Source organism: Ceratotherium simum, chromosome 26, assembly GCF_057802395.1.
Source record: "Ceratotherium simum simum isolate JZ-2026a chromosome 26, ASM5780239v1, whole genome shotgun sequence".
Lineage (NCBI taxonomy): Eukaryota > Metazoa > Chordata > Mammalia > Perissodactyla > Rhinocerotidae > Ceratotherium > Ceratotherium simum.
This window is the reverse complement of record NC_141925.1, coordinates 26609619-26630420: the sequence shown is the minus strand read 5'-3', so window position 1 is coordinate 26630420 and position 20802 is coordinate 26609619. Positions and strand designations below refer to the sequence as shown.

Below are 20802 nucleotides of genomic sequence, written 5' to 3'. Positions count from 1 at the left end.
ACTTTGCCTGCTGTCTAAAGTCCAGTCTATAGCTGGTTTCTCTACTCACTTCCAGCTTTTTAGCAAAAGGAAAAATAACTGTATCACGTGCTTGAACTTGCTAATTAATAAGTGTCCAGGGGTTAATTTTAACGACAGCTTTGCCATTCAGCAGAAACTTCAAATAAACCCACTGTTGCAAGATCAATCGTTATGTCAGCTCATGGTCAGAGCACCAACATGGGAACACCTTTTTCTGTCTGCACACTGGGGGCCAGCACTAGCACCGCTGACAACAAATGGCACATGGCAAGAAGAATATGGCATACACAGCTGACATCTTTGTGAGTCTGCTGGAACCTATCTTCTTTTTTTTTTTTTTTTTTTTAACTTTCTTTTTCTATTGAGGTAACATTGGTTTATAACATTACATAAATTTCAGGTACACATCATTATATTTCGACTTCTGTATAGACTACATTGCATTCACCACCAAAAGTCTAGTTGCAGTTGCCATCTATCACTGTACACTTGTGCCCCTTTACCCCTTTTGCCCTCCCCCGACGATCTATCTTCTTAAAGGAGCAGTATACTGGGATTTTGTTTTCAATAAACTCCATGGTCAGAAGGGAAAAGAGCTGGTCAAATACTAAAAACTGGAGTTAATGCCTAAGACACAAATAGAGACAAGAGCACAAGTTAAACTCAAGCATAACATTTTTAATAGTTCAAGCTAAATGAAATGATGTCTGGGAACTGCTTCAAAAATATCTGAGAGCAGATGTGTGTGTAGCGAGGGGGGTTATATATGAAATTAGATGGCTATAAGTAATAACTGTGGAAGCTGTGTGATGGATACTTGAGAGTTCAATATAATTTTCTATTTTGGGATATGTTAGAAAATTTTCATAATAAAGAGTTAAAATGAAATCAAACAAAAGTTTAAGTTACCAAGTTCTATCCTTCTCAGACCTGTAAATCAGAGGGCCATTGTAGGATCCTCTTTCAGATTCCTCACTCATGTTTATCGTCTGTTTAAACCACCCATGAGAAGGACCACAAAGAAAAGAAAGCAAATTTGCTTCACTTATATACTCTCATTCAGCAATTCAATTATGCAATTTTTCTAACAACCTCCTAACTTTTAGAATTAAAAGTAACTGGAACAGGAAAAGGAGAAAAGAAGATGGCAGTGACTTAATGTAAAAGAAGCCTAGTATATCAGTCAGAAGATCTGAGCTCTGATCTGAAATCGGTTTTTTCTTAGCCATATGGAACTAGATAAATCACTGGGCATCAGTTCCCTCATCCATAAAATAGGGATAATGATAAATTCTTTTTCACACATAATTAGAGTAGAAATTACAAAAAGAAGTAAGACGAGAGAAAAATGCAACAGATAAAGGGACAGCTGCAAGTTCTCTTTTCTTTCACAGTGCTGCTGTGACAATCAAGTAGATAACATGTGAAAGGGTTTAAAGAACAAGGGCCTGTGGCACCCTTCATACACTGACTCCCGCTCATCTCCAACTCCACCTCTCGGCACTCCTCCCATGCAGCCCGCCCTTACAGGACCACTTCCCGTCCACACTGGCACCGCCACACCTGGCCTCTGCTCGTGCTGCTGCCTGCTGTGTCATGCCCCTTTCTCCCTTTTATACACGCCTCTTCAGTGCTCTTTTCCCATCCCCCTTCCCTAAAAATCAATTGTTCCCTCTTCTGTAACCTCAAGCACTTGGTAAAAACACGTTGGTTTGCACATTCATGCGCTTTATTGTGGTTGGTTTACCCTACCAGACCATAAGCCCCTTTAAAGCACAAATTAAAACCCATTCATGAGATAAAATATAAAGCAAGGAATTTACAGATGAATAAGCACCTAGTGATACCTTTCTTAAATCTCCTTTTTTTTTTTTTTTTTTTGCTGAGGAAGATTTGCCCTGAGCTAAATCTGATCCAATCTTCCTCTATTTTGTATGTAGGTCACCACCACAGCATGGCCATGGACCAGTGGTATAGGTCCACCTCCTAGGAACCGAACCCAGGCCACTGAAGTGAAGCGTGTGGAAATTAACCACTAGGCCACGGGGCCAGCCCCCTTAAATCTCCTTAAAATACCTATAGAATCATCTGAAACAAAGCAAATGTTTAACAAATAAATGTCAAAAATGAAATAAGTAACTACAAATAAAAACAAAGTAATCCAGAAACTATAAAAGAATTTTGCAGTCCAATCATTATCCCAACAGAGTTTTTTTTAATTGAATTTACAAAATTCATAGCAGGTGGGAAAAACAGTTTTTCCAAGAGCCATACAGATATTAAAGTATTAACAAAAATATTTTAACTGTTATGATAGTAATCAAAGGAACAAAATAGAAAGCCCAGAAAAAAACAGCCAACTATATGTACAAATTTAATGTTTCAAAAGCAAACATCACAAAACAGTGACAAAATACTATTTAATTTACAGTATTGGGTTCTCTCTTCCACTCTCACACTCAACCACGCTTCATCTACTGCCACCCCCTACTTATATCCTGATGCCTCTCAAATCTATTTGCAACCAAGACTTCTATCCCAAATCTCAGACCTGACCATTCAAAGGCCAAGGGACAACTCCATCTGGATGTTCCACAGGCATGTCAAATTCAAGGAACAGCAAATGGAACACATATTCCCTAGTAAATCTGTCCTCCTCTTCTATTTCCTCTACTGGTAAATGAACCACTTCCTCCCAGATGCCCAAGCTAAAAATCTGGGAGCCTTTACACAGTTTCTCCCTTAATCTCTCCATAGGTAACTGGCGAAGTCCTGTCCATTCTTCTTCCTTCATATCTCTTGAATCTATTCTCCCTTTTCTTCTCCTGCTGGCACGGCTTTAATCCTCACCCTCATTCCTTCTTACAAGAATAACTCCACAGCCTCCTAACTGGTACTCTCTGACTTCCTTCAGTCAGTTCATTCACTATCCTCTTTCAGGAATGATCTTTCTAAAACATAAATATACTTATGACCCTCCCCTGCTTAAAACCCTCGCATGACTTTTCTACTTTCAGAAAAAATCCTCACCATAACGTACAAGGCCCTTCACAATTCAGATGTTGCCTGCCCCGCGGCCTCTTTTTTCATCACTCCCCATCGCCAACATCCCCCTACACATACTCTCACCCAACAGTGCCTTCATCTCAAACAATCTGCAGCATCTTACTCATAACTCCCACTTGTCCTTCAATATTCGGCTTCAATGCAATCTCTTCTAGGAAGCTTTCCTGACTCGTATGCCATAGGTGTCCTTCCTAGTGCCCTGGAATGAAGTAAGTGTCCTTCCTAGTGCCCTTGTATTTACCCATATCATATTACTTCTTGCATTATACAGTTTATTTGTCTGTTTTTTCAGTAGATTGTGAACTCCTTGAAAGTAGGAACTTTTGAATGAGTTAATGGATTCTTGATTGCCAATAAGTGAATGTAACTAGATTCTATGAGTGTAATTAGTTGTGAGTTCTTGGAAGGTACTGACTACATCTTATCCTTTTCAGTTTTCCCCATAGCATATAATATAAAATGCTACATGCATACTGAGCACTCAATAAATACGCATTGAGTGACCCCACTACAACTTTCTCACTAAAACCCAGACAGCTAACACTTTCCTGTGATTAGAAAACTGGTCTTTCCTGCTGAATCTAGTGTTAAAATATGGTTTGACTATATTTAGAAAGACTAAAGTTCAGCGTTCGCTGCTGGTTTTCCCCCTCTGACCTTTGCTCTTCTAATCCACTCGCTTTATTGATCAGTATATTTCATCTGCCTCTATCATTTTACACTCTCATTGATGAATAAATCAGAATCGTATTTTTTTGTAATCTTTTAGGCTCACTGCAACAAACCAGAAGATAAAGGAACATGTCTGTCTTAAAATCATTTTACGTATGAGGAAACCGAAGCTCAGAAAGGATACGTAACTCACTTAAGATATCAATACTTGGCAAATTGTTGACCCAGTCGGAATCCAGGTCTGACCCTAAAACTGTGATGGCTATTCCATGGTGCTTCCCAGACATTAGGCTTGGCATGAACAAAAAGCGATGTATGCAACAAGTATGTTGCAACAAGTATGAAGCTTCATTTGCAACATATGAAGCTTTCATTAGCATATATAAGGCTTTCATTAGCATACGATTTAAAAAATACTCCTAGCTTTTGAATTATACTATTATGATCATATCAGATCTAATTAGAATGATAGAAGAAAACTCTAAGTCCATATATGCATTATGCTTTATTTGCATAAATGAGCAGCATGCATATCTGCACACTTTCTGCAAGTCCCTAAAGATTTCATCTAGATGAGATTAAGAATGGAAGACTAGGTGGGGCCAGCCCAGTGCCGTGATGGTTAAGTTCACACGCTCTGCTTTGGCAGCCTGGGTTTCACGGGTTCGGATCCCAGGTGCGGACCTACGTACCACTTACCAAGCCATGCTGTAGCAGCATCCCATATAAAGTAGAGGAAGATGGGCGTGGATGTTAGCCCAGGGCAGTCTTCCTCAGCAAAAAGAGAAGGATTGGCAATGGATGTTAGCTCAGGGCTAATCTTCCTCACACACAAAAAAAAAGAATGGAAAACTAGGTCCAGCCCCAGTGGCCTAGTGGTTAAGTTTGGCGCACTCCACTTCAGTGGCCCAGGGTTCAGTTCCCAGGCTTGGACCTACACTACTCGTCTGTCAGTGGTCATGCTGTGGTGGCGCCTCACATATTAAAAAAAAGGGGGGGAAGACTGCCAACAGATGTTAGCTCAGAGCGAATATTCCTCAGCAAAAAAAAGAAAAAAAAAGAATGGAGAACTAGATCTGGTCTTAAGAGAAAATAGACGTAAATGGAGGCTAGAAATTAGCATGGCAAGTAGCTCTACCTCTCCTGTGTTTTTATCAGTTTAGTTTTGCTCTAGCACAGTCACTCTCACATATAAGTTCCAACTTCTGTCATGAGAAATTATGCCTCTGACACAAAGTTACTCAGAACTGGAATTCTGTGATATTCTCTATAAAAAACTGGGCATCAAATCTTTGATCAGAAACCACTATTATAACAATCTCTATGGGAAAAACTGAATTTTGTCTTTATTGCCTTATCTTCTTGTAATTTTCCAAGGATTAAATAATACAGTGTGTACACCCACGTATTGTTATTTAATTTTCCAGAGTAGACAATTTCCATCAGTTTAATAACAAATAAATAAAATGTAATCCCCGGAACAATAGCTAAAATGTGGAACATTCTTGCTAAGAAACCTTACTCCTACAAGGTTTAAACAAATGTTTATTGAGCATACAAAAGAGTACAATTCATCATTTGCCTTCAAGGAACTAGCAACTTAGCAGGGGGTGAAGACAAGAAACTACACATGCTACATGATACAATAAGAAGATCATATAGAATGATACAATAAGAAGATCATATAGGGCCGGCCCCGTGGCTTAGTGGTTAAGTGAGCACGCTCCGCTGCTGGCAGCCCAGGTTCGTGTCCCAGGTGTGCACCAATGCACGGCTTCTCCGGCCATGCTGGGGCCGCGTCCCACACACAGCAACTAGAAGGATGTGCAACTATGACATACAACTATCTACTGGGGCTTTGGGGGAAAAATAAATAAATAAAATTAAAAATAAAATTAAAAAAAAGAAGATCATACAAAAGGTATGAAAAAAGACGTACAAGAATTTCAAGAAAGGATCACACATCCATGGGCTCATAAAAGGCTATATGAAGGGCCAGTCCTGTGGCCTGATGGTTAAGTTCGGCGCACTCTGTTTTGGTGGCTCAGGTTTGGTTCCCAGGCACGGACCTACAGCACTTGTCGGTAGCCACGCCGTGGCGGCAACCCACATATAAAATAGAGGAAGATTGGTACAGATGTTAGCTGAGGGTTAATCTTTCTCAAGCAAAAAGAGGAAGACTGGCAACAGATGTTAGATCAGGGCGAATCTTCCTCAGCAAAAAATAATGATACATGAAGAAAATTGCATCACAATGAAACTTAGAAGATAAGAAGGACTCCTATTGTGGGAGTGAGGGAAGAGTGTTTTCAGCAGAGAAAATAAGAAAACGAGAAGACTCAAAAGTGAAGAGAGGACAGCACATATTCAGAAAATATTAACTAATTAGCTTAGCCAGAGTGTAGGAAAATAATAGTAAACAAAATTGAAAAAACAGAACTGTATAATCTCAGAGTTGTCAGTGACCTAAACAAATCTGCTAAAACGTGATGCATGAACCCCTTTTACCACATAAATGTAAAAAAAGACTGGAGGAAGCAAATCCAGCATGGCAGAGTAAGGACCTCCAAAAGTCTGATCCTCCATAAAAGTTAATGAGAACACTGGCAAAAATGGTCAAAATCAACTTTTTCAGAAAACTGAAAATTAACCAAAGGCTTGCAACAGTCCAAGAAACGTTTATTCAAGAAAAACAGCTGACTTTCAGTAAGCAGAGTAGGCTTTATACAATTTTAATTTGCCCTACTCCCCTCTCCCCAGCTCCATGGAAGCCCTGGAAACCAACAACCTACAAACATGGAAACTGTGAACAACAGCAGCCCAACAGACACTTAAGGGGGCATAAGAGGTTAGGAGGCCCCCCAAAAACCATAACTCCAAAGAACTGTCACCACTTAACCTGTCTAGCAGCTCAATGGAAAATCTGCATTCTCAGGGCTTATCTTTACTGGACCTGAATGAGAGCACCCTCAGTGTGAATAATCCTATCCCTAAGGTGTTTGTTGAAAATAATCGGAGATAATTGTTTAATGTCACAGCTGTCTGCAGTGGCAATAACAGTTGGGGCTAACAAGACATTGATCAAAAAGCTTAAAAGGAAAAACTGAGGAATGAGATGTACACAGAGGGAGTTTAAAAACAGCTCCAATATATTCTTGGGAACCTAGAAGGCATGCACATGCCCACGAAAGACCTGAGGAGGCTCTAATCTCTCACCTCTGCCTGACCTTGATGTTCTATACAAGCAGGAAGTGAAGGCTAAGGCACAGTGTAAACTGCTGGTGCATGAAAGGAGCCACAACACACACACACACACACACACACACACACACACACACCCCTAGAGCTCCTCAGCAAGACATTTAACAGTTCTAAGCATTTAATGAACTCTGTCCAATCATTAGCTGACCACTAAGCTAACCAAGCAGAGACTTCAGTGGTTACACAGGACAAATACAGACTTTACAGAATTAGTCCCAAAAAGTAACAAAACAAATAGCAACAACAACAAACCCTAGGAGAGAGGAGTTTGATTTCCAGAGTAGCCACATAATATTATAGTCATGTCTCATTTAACAACAGGGATACAGTATGAGAAATGCATCATTTAGTGATTTAGTCATTGTGCAAACATCAGAGTGTACTTACACAAATCTAGACAGTATAGCCTACTACATACCTAGGCTATATAGTACTAATCTTACGGGACCACCATCATATATGTGGTCCATTGTTGCCTGAAATGTTGTTCTGTGGTGCGTGACTATTTAAAATGTCCATTTTTCAACAAAAAACTTTGAGACATAAAGAAACAAGAAAGTATGGCCTATAACACAGGAGTAAAAAGGCAGTCAATAGAAACTATCCCTGAGGGAGCCCAGAGATGTTGGACTTACTAGACAAAGACTTTAAATCAGCTATTGTAAATATGTTCAAAGAACTAAAGGAGACCATGTCTAAAGAACTAACGGAAATTATGAGAATGATTTCTCACTAAATCAGGAATATCAATGAGATAAAAATTATTAAAAAGAAAGAAAGAATCATATAGAAATTCTAGAGTTGAAAAGTAGAATAATTGAAACAAAAAATTCACTAGAAGAGTTCAACAGCAAATTTAAGCTAGCAGAAGAATCAGCAAACTTAAAGACAGATCAATTTTCCAGTCAGAAAAACGGGGGGGGGGGGGGGGGAAGAAGAATGAAAAAGAATGAACTCAGCCTCAGAAATGTGGGATATCATCAAGCATACCAAAATAAAGACGCATAATAGAAGTCCCAAAAGGAGATATAAAGAGGAAAAAATCAAATTTATACATATAAATGGCTGAAAACATCCTAAATTCAATGAAAAACATTAACCTAAACATTCAAGGAATTAGATAAACACCACATATGATTAACTCAAAGAGATGTGCACCTAGACACATTATAATCAAATTGTCAGACGTCAAAGACAGAGGATCTTGAAGGCACCAAGAGAAAAGTGACTCATCACATACAAAATCCTCAGGAAGATAAACAGCTGACTTCTCACCAAAAACCAGAGGCCAGAGGCAGTGGGATAACATATTCACAGTGCTAAAAGAAAAGGACTATCAATCAAGAATTCTGTATACAGTAAAACTACCCTTCAAAAATGAAGAAGAATTAAGACATCCCCAATAAACATAACTGAGAGAATTCATCAAGGGAACAGCTGCTGTACAAAAAATAAACGGAGTCCTTAATACTGACAGGAAAACACACTTGCCAGTAACCCAAATCTGCATGAAGAAATAAACAGCACCAATAAAGATAACTACACAAATATAAACAATAGTAGAAACATATTTTTGTTTGTAACTCTTTCCTTTTCCTATTTGAATTAAAAGACAACTGCATAAAGCAATAATTATAAAACTGTTAATGGGCTTTTAATGTAAAATATGTAATTTGAATGACAATAAGAGGACAAAGGGAAACGAACAGAACTTTATTAAAGCAAAGTTTTAGCATAGTACTGAAATTAAGTCAGTATAAATCCCAAGTAGACTGTTTTGAGATATTAATTGCAATCACCAGGAAAATAAAGAAAAGTTATGACAAAAGAAATAAGAAGCTAATTAAAATATTAACTGAAAAATATTTAATATAAATATTTAATACAAAGGCAGTAATGGAAGAGTAGAGAAACTAAAAAGACATAAGACACATAGAAAACAAATAGCAAAATGGCAAACATAAATCCTAATGTACTGGTAATTACATTAAATGTAAACAGATAAATAGATTAAACTCTCAAGAGGCGAGGATTGGCAGAACGGACCCAAACAAAAAACTCATTCAAACAGATGCTTTCTACAAGACACACTTTAGATTGAAAGACCAAATGGGCTGAAAGCAAAAGGAGGGAAATAGATACACCATGCACACAGTAACCAAGACTCTAGAATAGCTATACTAACAACAGATACAGTAAACTTTAAGATAAAAATTGTTACTAGAGACAAAGGACATTTTATACATATAAGAGGGCAAATCCATCCAGAAGATATAACAACTACAAACATACGCAGCTAACAGAACCCCCAAACACAATAAGCAAAAGCTGACAGAATTAAAGGGAGAAATAGACAATTCAACAGTAATAGTTGGAACGAAACTTCAATACTCTACTTTCATTAACGGATAAAACCACTAGACACAAGATCAGCAAAAAAAAACCACAGAAGACTTGAACAACACTACAAACCAACTAGACCTAGCAAACATCTATAAAACAGTCCAGGCAACAACAGCAGAATATATACCATTTTCAAGTGCAAATGGAACATTCTCTAGAATAGGCCATAAAACAAGTCTCAATAAATGTAAAAGACTGAAATCATACAAAGTATATTCTCCAAGCACAACGGGATAAAATTAGAAAACAGTAACAGAAAAAAGTTTGGGAAATTCACAAATACGTGAAAATTAAACACTACTCTCCTAAATAACCAACGAGCCAAGAAAGAAATCACAAGAGAAGTTAGAAAATACTTTGAGATAATAATACAAAACTTACGGGATGTAGCAAAAGCAGCAAGAGTCACGTTATAAGGGAAATTTATAGCTGTAAACACCTATACTAAAAAGATCTCCGGGTTGGCCCAGTGGTGTAGTGGTTACATTTGCATGCTGCACTTCGGCAGCCCAAGGTTCACAAGTTCTGATACCAGGCACGGACCTATGCACCACTTATCAAGCCATGCTGTGGCAGGCATCCCACATATAAAGTAGAGGAAGATGGGCATGAATGTTAGCCCAGGGCCAATGTTCCTCAGCAAAAAGAGGAGGATTGGCAACAGATGTTAGCTCAGGGCTAATCTTCCTCACCAAAAAAATAAATAAATAAATAAATAAATTTCCTTTAAGAATCCCCATATTAAGATGCATAAATTTTTAAAAAAAGACCTCAAATCAACATGTTGTATGCTTACACAATGTTATATGTCAATTACATCTCAATTAAAAATATAAAAATTTAAAAAATTTTAAAAATCTCAATCAACAACTGAACTGTCCACCTTAGGAAACTAGAAAGAGAAGAGCAAACTAAACCCAAAGCCAGCAGACAGAAGGAAATAATGAGACTACAGAGAAATAAATACAATAAAGATTAGAATAGAGAAAATCAACAACACAAAAGTTGGTTCTTTGAAAAGATCAACAGAATTGACAATCATTTAGCTAGATTGAGCAAGAACAAAAGAGAGAAGACTCAAATTACTAAAATCAGTACTTACTACCAACCTTACATAAATAAAAATAATTATAAAGAATTGCAGGCATACCTTGGAGATAGTTGCCAGTTCAGTTCCAGAACACGGCAATAAAACGAAGACCGCAATAAAGCAAGACACACGAATCTTTTGGTTTTTCAGTGCATACAGAAGTTATGTTTACACTATACTGTAGTATACTAGTGTGCAATAGCATTATGTCTAAAAGAACAACGTACATACCTTTATTAAAAAATACTTTATTGCTAAAAAATGCTAACCATTGTCTGAGCCTTTAGCAAGTCATAATCCTCTTGCTGGTGGAGGGTCTTGTGCAATATCTGTGAAGCACAACAACGTGAAGCACAATAAAACGAGGTATGCTTGTACAAGGAATACTATAAGCAATTGTAATCTAATAAATTACATAACCTAGATGAAATGGACAAATTCCTAGAAGACACAAACTACCAAAATCAACTCAAAGAAATAATATGAAAGCTATAAGAGATGGAATTAGTAATCAAAAACTTCCCACAAAGAAAAGCTCAGGACCAAACAGCTTCACTTGTTATTTCTACTGAACATTAAGAATGAACATCAATCCTTAACAAACTTTTCCAAAATATAGAAAAGATAGGAAACTTCCCACCTCATGCTAAGAGATCAGTTTTCCTTGATTCCCAAACCAGACAAAGACACTACAAGAAAACAAAACTACAAATACTTATTTATATAAATGCAAAAATCCTCAACAAAATACCAGCAAATGGAAATCCAGCAACATATATAAAGAATCACACACCTTGACCAAGAGTGATTTATCCAAGGCACACAAGGTTGTTTCAATAAAGGAAAATCAATTAATGCCACACACCATATTAATAGAAAAATGACAAAAACCACATGATCATCTCAATAGGCACTGAAAAAGCATTTGACAAAATCCAACACCCCTTCCTGTGTTATTATAACCCTGTGTTATGATAAACACAATGAATAAACTAGAAATAGAAGAGAACATCATCAGTCTGAAAAAGGACATCTAAGAAAACCCACAGCTAACTTCATACTTAATCATTCTCCCTAAGATCAGGAACAAGACAGGATGTCCACTTTCACCACTTCTATTCAATATTGTACAAAAGGTTCTAGCCAGGGCAATTAGGCAAGAAAAATAAATTAAAAGGCATCCAGATTGGAAGGAAGAAGAAAGACTCTCTCTCTTCAGAGATGATATATCATGTATATATAAAATCCTAATAAATCACTAAAACACTATGAGAACTATTTAATGAGTTTGGTATGGTTGCAAGATATAAGACTAATATATAGAATTCAATTGTATTTCTTTTTTTTTTTTTTGCTTGAGGAAGATTTGCCCCGAGCTAAATCTAACATCTGTTCCAGTCTTCCTCTATTTTGTGTGTGGGTCACCATCACAGCATGGCCACCACCGAGTGGTGTAGCTCCGTGCCTGGGAACGGAACCCAGGCCACTGATGCAGAGTGTGCCAAACTTAATCGCTAGGCCCCAGGGCTGGCCCCTCAGTTGTATTTCTATATACTATTTGAATTTCTATATATATACTATTTTTAAATACAACTATATTTCTATATAGCAATAACAATCCAAAAACAAAATTAAGAAAGCAATTCCATTTATGATAGCATCAAAAGAATAAAATATTACGGAATAAATTTAACAAAAAAAAAATGCAAGGCTTGTATGCTGAATACTAGAAAACATTGAAAGAAATCAAAGAAGATCTAAATAAATTAAAAGACATTTCATGTTCATGGATTGGAAAACTAATACTGTTAAGATGGCAATATTTGCCTGATTGAGCTATGGGTTCAATGCAATCCCTATCAAAATTCCAACTGGACAAGAGTGCCAAGACAATTCAAAGGGGGAAAGAATATTTTTTTGAATACATGGTGCTGAGACAACTGAATATCTATAAGCAAAAAAATGAAGTTGGACCCCTATATCAGCTCTAAATGTAAGAGCTGAAACTATAAAATTCTTGGAAGAAAACACAGGAGTAAGTCTTCATGACCTTGGATCAGGCAATGGTTTCTTAAATACAAAACCTAAAGCACAAGCAACAACAACAACAAAATAGATAAACTGGACTTTCTCAAAATTAAAAACCTTTGTGCTTCAAAGGACACCATCAAGAAAGTGAAAAGACACGCAAAGAATGGGAGATTTATATCTGCAAATCATATATCTGATAAGGGTCTAGTATCCAGAATATATAAAGAAATCTTACAACTCAACAATAGAAAGACAAATAACTCAATTTAAAAGTGGGCAAAAGAATAGAGATTTCTCCAAAGATACACAAACAGCCAAAAAGCACAGGAAAAGATGCTCAACATCACTGGACATCAGGGAAATGCAACCAAAACCACAATAAGATACTACTTCACGCCCATTAGGATGGCTAGAATCAAAAAGTCAGACAATAACAAGTGTTGGTAAGGATGTGGAGAAATTGGACCCCTCAAACATTGGTGGTAGAAATGTAAAATGGAGCTGCCACTTTGGGAAACAGTCTGGCAGTTCCTCAAAAATGTTAGACCTAGAGTTCTATGACCTAGTAATTCCACTCGTAGGTATATAACCCCCAAAAATGAAAACATGTCCACATAAAAACTTGTACACAAATGCTCACAGCAGCATTATTCACAAGAGCCAAAAAGTAGAAACAATCCAAATACCCATCAATTGATTAATGGATAAATAAAATGTGGTATATCCACAAAACTGAATATTATTTGGCAATAAAAAGAAACAAAATACTGATACATTCTACAAACCAGAAGAACCTTGAAAACATTATGCTGAGTGAAAGAAACCAGTAACAAAGGACTGCATATCGTATGATTACATTTATATGAAATGTCCAGAACAGGCAAATCTATGGAGACATAAAATAGATTAGTAGTCGCCTAGGGATGGAGGAGATGATGAGTGGAAGAGTTGGGGGTGACAGGTAAGGAGCATGCAGCTTCTCTGCAGAGAAATGAAAATGTTCTAAAATTGCTTATAGTAATGGACGCACAACTTTGTAAATATACTAAAAATTTTTACACCTTAAATGGGTGACTGTACGATATGTGAATTAAAACTATTACCAGAAAAAAAAAAAAATTGGCTGGGACGTACACACTAAACCTTTTAGGGTGACTGCCTACTAAAAGATTTCATAATAGAAGGTTTAAATAGGATCCAGAGTCTCCTAACAAAATATCAAAAATGTCCAGGATACAATCAAGTCACTCATCATACCAAGACCCAGGAAAATGACAATTTAAATGAATAAAGACAGGGCCGGCCCCGTGGCTTGGTGGTTAAGTGAGCGTGCTCCACTGCTGGCGACCCGGGTTCGGATCCCGGGCGCGCACCGACGCGCTGCTTGTCCGGCCACGCTGAGGCCGCGTCCCACATGCAGCAACTAGAAGGATGTGCAGCTGTGACACACAACTATCTACTGGGGCTTTGGGGGGAAAAAATAAATAAATAAAATCTTTAAAAAAAAAAAATAAATAAATGAATAAAGACAATGAACATATGCTAAAACCAAGATGAGCCAGATGTTGGAATTATCTGATAAGGATTTTAAAGCAGCCATCTTGCTTTAATGAGTACAGAAACATACTCTTGAAACAAATGATAAAACAGAAAATCTCACCACAGAAACAGAAGGTATAGAAAAGAACCAAATGGAAATTATTGAACTGATAATAACCAAAACAAAAATCACTGCGCAGGCTCAAAAGCAGAATAAATATGACAGAAGAAAGAATGAGTGAACCTTAAACTGGAAGTAGAACAACAGGAAGTACCCAATCTGAACAACAGAGAAAAAAAATAGTCTTGAAAAAAAATAATAATGCCTCATGCTCTGTGGGATGATAAAATATCTAACTTTGTATCATCAGAGTCACAGAAAGAAAGGAGAAAGAGTGGCACTGAAAAATTATTCTAAGAAATGGCTGAAAACTTCCCAAATTTGGCAAAAGACATTAACTTACCGTTCAAGAAGCTAACGGATAAACCCAAAGAAATCCATGCCAAGACATATCATAATTAAACTTCTGAAAACTAAACACAAAGAAAAAACCTTTAAAGCAGCCAGGAAGAAAGGACACATTACCTACAGGGAAACACGAATTCCAACGAGAGAGGGTTTCTCATCTGAATCATGGAGGTCTGAAAGAAGCATTTTTCAAATGCTGAAAGTAAAGAACTGTCAATAGCAAGTTCTATAAAGAGAAAGAGCTGACAAAAATCTTAAGAAAACTAAAGAACAAAAGACAACCAACAACTTATAGTTTATATCTTAGCTCTGAAGAATTACAAAATATGCTGATATCAATATACAAGCAATACAGGTTTTTCCTATAACTATTTGGGAATTACAGATTGTTCCCCCTCACTATCACCAACGCCAATGAGATTCATATAGGTAGAAGGCATAATGCATATTCCCTACTTCCTTAATTCTCTTAGTTAAAAAGAAATTGTTCTGGGCCCGCCCAGTGGCCTAGTGGTTAAGTTCGCACACTCCGCTTCAGCGGTCCAAGGTTCGGAGGTTCAGATCCCAGGTGCAGACTTCCACACTAATCAAGCCATGCTGTGGCAGCGTCCCACATAGAAAACAGAGGAAGATGGGCACAGATGTTAGCTTAAGGCCAATCTGCCTCAGCAAAAAAAGTAAAGATTGGCAACAGATGTTAGCTCAGAGCCCATCTTTCTCACCAAAAAAAAAAAAAATAGTTCTGCCACTGTTCAAGATCTTTTATCAATTTGAAAGTTTTTGTTCTAGTTAAAAATTCCAAAGCTTATGAGACTTAAATCAGAGCAATTTTTTCAAAAAAGGTGAAGGATATATGTGCCTCAACCATCTGAAATAAAGTCTATTTTAAACAGCATCTGCTAAAGAGGAAGGCTGAATGAACCTCTATAACACTGTCATAGCTTAACCACGTTAAAAGCCAAACCATAAGAGCAAATAATATTTATCTTAATCCACTCTACGTTATGAAGAGAATATGTGCGTATGTGTTTAAAATAAGAATGACTGTGCAAGTATGACTAGTGACCTGTTAAGCAGCCAAGAAAGAAACAGCTGGTCAGCTTGCAAAACCATAAATTCAAGATCTGTTTTACATTATTTTCCAACTGATTCATTCAACCAATTTTTATCAAGTTTCTAAAATATACCAAGTAGTGTACAAGGCAGTGATGAAAAGATAAATAAGGCATTGTAATATCGTGATATAACAACAAGTAGTATAGAATATATGTTAGGTCTTTGTCCCTGGTTCCTGGTACAGAGCTCCTAAAACCCTTGCAATTTCTTGCCGGGGGTAAGAGGAGTGTCTTTTGTTATTCACAAGCTCCTTTCAACCCTATCTTGAAGGATGGGAGCTGGCTGCCAGAGGAACTAACCCCTGACCTCTGGGAAGGGAAAAGGGTCTACAGATTCAGTTAATCACTGGCGACCCAATGATTTAATCAATTATGCCTACGTAATGAGGCCTCCAAAAAACTCTAGGTGAAGGTTCAGAGAGCTTCTGGGTCGGTGAACACATGAAGGTGCTGGGAGGATGGCGCACCCAGGGAAGGCATGGAAGCTCATGGAAGCTCCATGACCCTTCCCACATACCTTGCCGTACGCCTCTCTTCCATCTGGCTGTTCCTGAGGTTATATCCTTTATAAACGGGTAACGAGCTTTCCTCAGCTCTCTGAGCCATTCTCACAAATTATCAACCTGAGGAGGGGGTTGTGGAAAGCCCCAATTTATAGCCAGTTGGTCAGAAGTAGAGGTCACATCCTGGGACTTGCAACTGCCTCTGAAGTGGGCGGCAGTGTTGTGGGACTGAGTCCTTAATCCGTGGGGTCTGCGCTAACTCCAGGTAGTTAGTGTCATAATTAAGTTAAATTGTAGGACACACAGTTAGTGTCCAGAGAGTTGGAGAATTGCTTAATGTGAGGGGAAAACCCACATATGTGGTGTCAGAAGGGTTGTAAGTAGTGCAGAACAAACAGTAGTTTACCTTTTAGGCATAGTCCCAGACTTCAAGGAACTCCTAGTCATGAGAAAAATGGGCCCATGAGAAATAATCTAAATAAAATGTGGTAAGTACTTTAATAGGTACATGTACAAATTACCAGGAAAGTAAGCAACTAACCATGCCAACAAAAGTGATATTTATCACGATTTTTTTTTTATAATTTTATTTATTTATTTATTTTTTCCCCCAAAGCCCCCGTAGATAGTTGTATGGCATAGCTGTACATCCTTCTAGTTGCTCTATGTGGGATGCGGCCTCAGCATGGCCGGAGAAGCGGTGCATTGGTGAGCGCCCGGGATCCGAACCCGGGCCGCCAGCAGCGGAGCATGCGCACTTAACCGCTAAGCCACGGGGACCGCCCTATCATGATTTTTAAAGGATGTTAAATACTGAAGTTCCTCAGGGTTCTATCACTCCCTCTTCAAGCTCTCAGCCCAGTTCTCAGCCCTAGCTGCATATTACTGTCAGAAGGGAAGCATTTTTTAAATGACAAGGTCTGGACCCACACCAGACCAACTGAATCAGAATCTCTGCGGATTTCTTGATCCCCTCATCCTTACCCTTTAAAAGCTCCCCAGGTGGTTGTAAAGTAGTGCCTGGGTTGAAAATGACTGACTCTGTTCAGGAAAAACATAACTCAGGCCTCAAGCAATCTTCCGGCAATGAGGAAAGAAAGAAAAAGATTTCCGATAGGAACAAGAGCATCTATGATAGACTTAACGTGAGAGAGAAGAGGATTCTAAAGCCTCTAGAGTGAGGATCTTAAAATAGGAGGAGTGCATGTGTGTGTGCTTGAGGGGGCTATGAGTAGAGGGAAGGGAAAGGAAAAGATAACCAAGTTTGAAGAACCAAGTATCCAAGTATAGTTATCCAAGAGACAGAAGAAAATAAAGAACACTTGAAGATCAAGAAAAATGGGTACCGAATATACATCTTTGAAAACCATAAATATACAGGTGCTATTGAAGCCATAAAAGGAAGTGTAATCACACAAGGAACTTAAAGAGGAACAGAGAAAAGAACAAAAAGTGAAACCCTAAGGAATACCCTGTTAATCTGAGAAAGAAAAAAGGGAAGCATCAAAGGAAGGTTTTTGTTTGTTTTGGATGGTGGGCACCCAAGCATGTATGCTGGCTGAGAAAAAAATGAGAATATAAGGAAAGATCAAACATGTTAGCCTTAGAAAGGAGGACCCCTCTTCCTCTGATGAAAGGAAAGATCAGAAATCAGATAAGTACAAGCACACACAAAAGTGACAGACCCTTAAGAATTCAGGGTTGATGCCCACCAATTTCTTCTGTGAAGGAGAAGGCAAAATAAACAATGAAGTCAAGAATAGGACAAAGAGAGGAGAACGGTAAAAAACTGAACAGCCATTTAGGTTTCAGTACATAAGAGGAACATAGGGGGTAGGTCAAAGCATCTCCAAGAAGTGTGAGTCAAGTTGGAATCCAGAAGTTTAGAACAGCCCCAGCAGCTCAGTAACATGGTTTCCTCCAACCTGCTCTGGAGATCCCCGGAGCAGAAAAAGCCAACTGTTTGACTGATCCAGGCTTGGAGACCATTAGAGCAAATGTGGCAAGAATGGCCTAGGGGCAGTAACACTGCTTTTATAATTTTAAAAAGTCAAATTCATTTTACTCTTAAAATTGACTGTAGCTATCTCCTCTTTCACTCCTAGAGAACTTGTCAGTACTTTCATTTCTAAGCATTTCTGATCCCTTCAGCAGTTGATTCCAAGAAATCTAAAGCTGATTCCTCCATGCTCTTAAAGGATAAAAATTCACTGCAGGACTGGACTATCCAGCTGAGAGGTAAACACCTGAAACACTTCTTACATACAATGCTATTTCAGCTAGGAGGTAGGGACTCTTTCTTCCCTAAAAAGAAAGGTCCAGTAAACGCTGTAGATGGAGCAGCAGAAACAAGGGGGTAACTATATTGCAGAGCTCGCTAAGAATCCTTTATAAAGCCAATTAATATAAAACAATACAGGGCACAGAGATAGCAGAATTCAGTTCTTCTGAATAAATGCAGTGAGTAAATAACTGACAATTTGATTTCGGAGTTCACTAATTCGTCCCGCCACCTCCCATACCACTCTTCAAGTAGTGGGGCAAATCCCTTGGGATACTGGACCTCTTGCCTCCACCATCTGGAGAGTACAAAGGCCTAAAAGGAGAAAGAGGCTAACACACGTGACATCCACCATGTGCCGGGCCTACTGTGTGCCAGACTCTGGGCAAGGCATTTTACATATTATGGGTGCAGCTCACTTAAAGACGAATTAAGATGTCAAAACTATAGATCTGGCATTCAGGAGAGTATCCAAGTCTGAAGGTTTAAGTGTAAAGGAATCAGTGTTATCGACGGTGGTTGATCAAAGTGAGGAGAGAAGAGGTGAGATGGGAAAGGAAAGCATTTGGGAGCAAAAGGGCAAGACCCAGGAGCACATGGGGGGAGGGGGAAGCGCGACTGAAACGTAGAGAAGACACGGTAGGTACAAGGGGCAGGGATGGGAGTGAGCCTGCGGAAGCGAAGCCCGGCTAGAGGGGAGGGCAAAAATCCCATACCGGCGGGATGGGGGTCTCATCCCCGGAAGGAGCCCCGAAAGACTGCGGGGGCTGGGACGCGGTGCCAGCGCCGCGAAAAAGGAGGGGAAGGAAGGGAGGGGAGGGGGCGGGAGGCCGACCACGGCCGGGGCGAGCCGGGCGACGGCGACGCCGGAGACCGAGCACTGCTGGCGCTGGGGGAAGGAGTGCGGGTGCAGGAGCCGGGCGAGCCAGAACGTGCGGCGCCGTGCTGGGAGGGCGGGGCCGGACAACTGCCCGGGGCAGACCCGGAGACGCGCGGCGACAAGGCGAGGTGGGCTCAAGGGGCGCCAGGACAGCGCCGGCCGGGGCTGGGAGCCAGGTGGGCGGCGGCGGAGGGCAGCGGGGCCGGGGCGGCGCTCCGAGCAGAGCTGCAGCGAGCGCGGCGTCCCCCTTACCTGGCGTGAGAGACGAGCCGCCGCGCCGCCTCCCCAGCATCCTGGGCTCAGCCGCTTCTCCCACCGCACTAGGTGGGGGCCATTCCGCCCGCCCCGGGAGTCCGCCCTCACCGCCAGGCGCCAGCAGCGGCCAGTCTGGCTCGGCCCCGCGGAGCAGCGCCGACGCTCCCCGCGCGCGCGGCCGCCTCAACAGCGACTCCCGCCGTCGCCGCTTCAGCGCCGGCTTGCCGGCCTCCCCGGCGGCCGCGGGATCACACGCGTGCGGCGATTGGCTGCCGGGCGCCCGGCGCGGCCGATGTGTCGGCCTCTCTGATTGGTGGGTCCCACGGGCTACCCACTGAGGGAGGCGGGGCTCGGAGTTGCGCCGGGTCCAACAGGGGCTGAGGGTCGCGGGTGGACCTGACGTCGCGGCCGGGGGGTTGTCCCCGCGTTCCAGCGTGCGCGCTCTCCCCGCGGGGACTCCCGGGCCGCCACCTGCCTGGTGGGTTGATGCTGGAGCAACGGCGCGCGGCCTAGCTGGAGGGGAGCCGCGCCCAGATATCTGTTCACACGCCCCAACCCTCCACGTGGGTGGCCTTCATGCGTGAAACCTTGGGACACGACAAGAAAACGAGCTTTTCCAAGAAATCCCTCCTCTGCTTGTCCGCTGCTGGCAGAGGAGCTTTCATCTCATTGGAGATAACTCGCAAATGCAAATATCAAATTCGGACAATATCCCGTTCCATACAAAAGTATAAATAAGTAAGAGTAAATTCTGTCCCGACTACAGAGGAGGGGAAGTGACACCTGAAAGAAAGAAGTGAAAACTGGGAAAGAAGAAAAGAGCAAAGAGGGAAGGGAGACGTTGGGGAGAAGGCTGAAATTTCCCAACTGAAAGTTAAAGGTTCACGTTCACAGTTCCTTCCTACAGGCATACTCACACCAGGTTCTGTCAAAGCAATTATTTCAACTCTATGAGCATAGATTGGAAAAAGTATGGGCTCAGGAATCTAACAGCTGTATTCAAAATTCTTGTCTACCGTCTTGGAACGAGTTTTGTCATCTATGGAATGAGGTCTGTAGAATTTGTATGTTAGAGAGTCACTGTAAAGATCAAATGAGGTCCACAGGCAAACTTGCACTCACATGTGTATAGCAGCAGTTTTCATAATAGCCAATAAAGTGGAAACAAACCAGATGTCCATCAACTGATTAAGGGATAAACAAAATGTGGCATATT

At 40.2% G+C, this 20802-nt stretch overlaps 1 protein-coding gene across 2 annotated transcripts in view; it reads right to left on the bottom strand.

Moving 5' to 3' along the window:
* The window catches only part of TPST1 (tyrosylprotein sulfotransferase 1), a 140241-nt gene extending 120475 nt beyond the window's left edge, over window positions 1-19766 (bottom strand). Inside the window, exon 1 of one of the 2 annotated variants that reach the window (XM_087417400.1) lies at window positions 19584-19766. The gene's annotated coding sequence lies outside the window, so the exon portion shown is untranslated. The remainder of the gene's footprint in view (window positions 1-19583) is intronic. The other variant, XM_087417401.1, reaches the window with a different exon arrangement.
* Between the last annotated feature and the right edge of the window lie 1036 nt (window positions 19767-20802).